The following is a 4,477-nucleotide window of genomic DNA, read 5'->3' on the forward strand; positions in this document are numbered from 1 at the left end:
GCTGGAACACTCCTTGTGTTGCTCCATTACGGTTATTTTAATACGCACGGACGCACACACAAGATACACACACACACACACACACACACACACACACACACACACACACACACACACACACACACACACACACATCACGTCAGTGGAGATGATGACAGAAGATTGGTCATGCGTGAGGATATGAGGAATAAGGGAAACAAAATGCAAATGGAGGCTGGCTCGCTCGTGCCGCTGCAACACTGACAGGCAGCAAATATTTGTGTTTATCATAAGTGATGTGTGCAGGCTTGTGATTGGACGATTCGTATGTGTGTGTGTGTATGTGTATGTGTGTGTGTGTGTGTGTGTGTGTTTGTGTTTGTGTGTGTGTGTGTGTGTGTGTGTCTGTGTATGTGTATGTGTATGTATGTGTGTGTATGTATGTGTCTGAGATGTCTCAATTGAGGGGAGCTCACTCAAACAGCAAAAGTTGTCTTGTTGTCAGAGGTTTGGCTTGTTGTCAGAGGTTTGGCTTGTTGTCAGAGGTTTGGCTTGTTATCAGAGGTTTGGCTTGTTGTCAGAGGTTTGGCTTGTTGTCAGAGTTTTGGCTTGTTGTCAGAGGTTTGGCTTGTTATCAGAGGTTTGGCTTGTTGTCAGATGTTTGGCTTGTTGTCAGAGGTTTGGCTTGTTATCAGAGGTTTGGCTTGTTGTCAGAGGTTTTCCAGAGTTCGAGATAGAGGATCGTTATGGGTTCAGGTTGAGGTTAACCAGGACCGACACAATCTCACAAACAGCATAACGAGGTCGGGTCCAAAACGTTTTACTTTCACACTAATGGCGCTGAGATTGTTGAATGTCAACGTCACTTTTTGCCTGGGTCAGTCCAGTCTGTGGAGAGGTCAATCCAGCGCTACTTCCTGGTTACAGCACCGCTACTTCCTGGTTACAGCACCTCTACTTCCTGGTTACAGCACCTCTACTTCCTGGTTACAGCACCGGGCTGGGAGCACAGAGCCGCAGCTTGAATCGATAGGCCGGGGCCAGTCGCGAGTCGCAGGAGCTGTGGTCGACTTGGCGGTTATAAGTTTAGGCAACTAAAACAAGTTGGGTAATGTTAGGTTTAGGCTTAGGTGTTAGGTTTTGGGTTAGGGTTTGGGTTAGGGTTAATGTTAGGGTTTGGGTTAATGTTAGTGTAGGAGCTAGGTATGATTGTGTGTTATTACTGTATGATGAATTGTTGGTCACATACAGGGATTTGAGTCACCTGTCACTGTCACATACGGGGATTTGGGTGACGTAGTATTGGCGGCACGGTTCGTAGTAAAATCAGCTGTTTACCTGCTTGCTTTGGGGTTTTGTGAATGGAGAGAGGGTGAGAGGGGGAAGTCTCACTTTTGCTGACCGCTGAACGCTATCGTTTACATTGCCTAGATCGCTGTTTTTAGATGCAATTCATGGATGTTTCACACTGTATGTTAAAAACCGGACACTTCTGGAAAATTGGACATGGCGTGAGTGGAACCGGCTCCCACATGAAGAGGAAGTTGCAAAGCGAGGACGCTACCAGGGGCCAGTTCCCAGTCATTATCGGGCAACGTATTGTGATAGTATCGTACCGTGAGTTGCAAAGTTTTGGTGTGGAAATGGCCGCTAGAGGTCGCTGTGAGGTGACTTCTATATAGCGGATATATCAAGTGTTACCTTCGAACAATTTTAAACTAGAAGTCATTTTTGTGAGATGGGCTGGGCTGGGCATGATGGAAAATTCCAGATATCGATCAATGTGCATGTGCGCGTGCACGTGTGTGTGTGTGTGTGTGTGTGTGTTTGTGTGTGTGTGTGTGTGTGTGTGTGTTTGTGTGTGCGTGTGTGTGTGCATGTGTGCGCAGCCATAGCAGCACCCTACAGATCGTGGGGTCTGGCAGCACCATGTAAATTCCGTAGTCAGTCTGGTTTATTAACTCAGGTAACTGGATCACTGACACACAGATGCACACACACACACCACCAGATCACTGATCACTAGATCACTGACACACACACACACACACACACACACCGCTGTGTGCCACACGCCCGCTTAAGCAGGCCCCTGTTGCTAATGTTCTCCCATTTATAGACTGTGTTTTCACAAGCATGTAATGGATGAGTCCATTAGTGTTAAGTAGTGGGGCCGGCTATTTTTCACACCCTTCTTACAGGAAAAATGGAACAGCCCTCTCACAAAGAGGACTTTTCAAGAGCATCAAAATTATCATGATCAAATGTATGGTGATAAATTCACACAGTGTCTGTTCTGTCTGTTCTGTCTGTCTGTTCTGTCTGTTCTGTCTGTCTGTCTGTCTGTCTGTCTGTTCTGTCTGTTCTGTCTGTCTGTTCTGTCTGTCTGTCTGTCTGTCTGTTCTCTCTGTCTGTCTGTCTGTTCTGTCTGTTCTCTCTGTCTGTCTGTCTGTCTGTCTGTCTGTCTGTCTGTCTGTCTGTCTGTCTGTCTGTCTGTCTGTCTGTTCTGTCTGTTCTGTCTGTCTGTTCTGTCTGTTCTGTCTGTCTGTTCTGTCTGTTCTGTCTGTCTGTTCTGTCTGTTCTGTCTGTCTGTTCTGTCTGTTCTGTCTGTTCTGTCTGTCTGTCTGTCTGTCTGTTCTGTCTGTTCTGTCTGTTCTGTCTGTCTGTCTGTCTGTCTGTCTGTCTGTCTGTCTGTTCTGCCTCTGTTCTGTCTGTCTGTTCTGTCTGTCTGTCTGTCTGTCTGTCTGTCTGTCTGTCTGTCTGTCTGTTCTGTCTGTTCTGTCTGTCCTGTCTGTTCTGTCTGTTCTGTCTGTTCTGTCTGTCTGTCTGTTCTGTCCTGTCTGTTCTGTCTGTTCTGTCTGTCTGTCTGTCTGTCTGTTCTGTCTGTCTGTCTGTTCTGTCTGTTCTGTCCTGTCTGTTCTGTCTGTTCTGTCTGTCTGTCTGTTCTGTCTGTCTGTCTGTTCTGTCTGTCTGTTCTGTCTGTCTGTTCTGTCTGTCTGTCTGTCTGTTCTGTCTTCTCCCTCTCCCTCTGTCTTTAGCCTAGACTTCCTCTGTCTCCCTAATTACTGTGGCTAAGCAGCTTTCAGCTGTTAATGGTTATTGGAGATTAGATATGAGATGGCGATCTGTCTATCTAGACTTCATATTTGGCTCAAACTGATAGGGAACAGACACATAGCCAGAAGGGATGTGTGTGTGTGTGTGTGTGTGTGTGTGTGTGTGTGTGTGTGTGTGTGTGTGTGTGTGTGTGTGTGTGTGCGTGCGTGCGTGCGTGTGTGTGTGTGTGTGTGTGTGTGTGTGTGTGTGTGTTGTGTGTGTGTGCGTGTGTGTGTGTGTGTGTGTGTGTGTGTGTGTGACTGTGTGTGTGTGTGTGTGTGTGTGTGTGTGTGTGTGAGTGTGTGAGTGAGTGAGTGTGTGTGTGTAAGTGGATATTGATATGGGAAACAGAGGACAAATGACTTAATTGCAAATTAGGGGGGGGGATTAGTGGGAGGAAGGGAGAGGGGGAGGAGGAAGGGAGAGGGGGAGGAGGGAGGGAGGAAGGGGGAGAGGGGGAGGCCGCTTGTATCCGCCATCTTGTTCTTTCGGTCATGACCCATCCTTCATAGGTGAGCGTAGGAACAAAGATCGAGAGCTTTGCCTTCTGGTTCATTCATGAGTTGATGAGTTGATATCAGAGCAGTTTAGTTGTGCGCTTCTGAACACCGTCTGTTTGACCTGCTCACTAGTATTGTGCTGTCACAGGAAGTGTCAACACAACAGGAAGTCACTGGCTGAGCCCTGTGTGAAGGAAGACGAGCACACACAGACAGACGACTGTAGGAGGCAGGCCACCTCTCTGAGGGAGAGAGCAACTGCAGGGTCAAAGGTTACCGTCAGGCCTCCAGGGAAACGGCCATGTCACCCGCAGCACCATCTACTCATGAATCACCCAAATGTGTGTGTGTGTGTGTGTGTGTGTGTGTGTGTAGAATTCCCTTATGTACTTATTAATGTGTGTATTAGACAAACTGTTTGAGAGAGAGAGAGAGAGAGAGAGAGAGAGAAAGAGGGAGAGAGAAAGAGGGAGAGAGAGAGAGAGAGAGAGAGAGAGAGAGAGAGAGAGATGATGAATGAAAGGCACTTTCCTATGGAGTTCACAGGTTAAATTCTTCCACTGGAAACATTTAGACTTTTAGCCCCCTTCCAGGCACCTGGGAACAACTTAACCCTCAAAATCCCCCTCCTGTGGACGTACACACACACACACACACACACACACACACACACACACACGCACACACACACACACACACACACACACACACACACACACACACACACACACACACACACACACACACACACACACGCACAGCCAAAACCCAGCCCCAAAAAACCTTGAGTTAACTGATTGTGCAATGGCGTGTTTCAATGATTTGCAGCACTCTCCTCTTGTGTGAGCTGTGTTAAAGAGGAAATACATGGGATTATGTGTGTGTGTATGTGTGTGTGTGTG

Source organism: Poromitra crassiceps (assembly GCF_964638095.1).
Source record: "Poromitra crassiceps genome assembly, chromosome: 20".
Classification (NCBI taxonomy): domain Eukaryota; kingdom Metazoa; phylum Chordata; class Actinopteri; order Beryciformes; family Melamphaidae; genus Poromitra; species Poromitra crassiceps.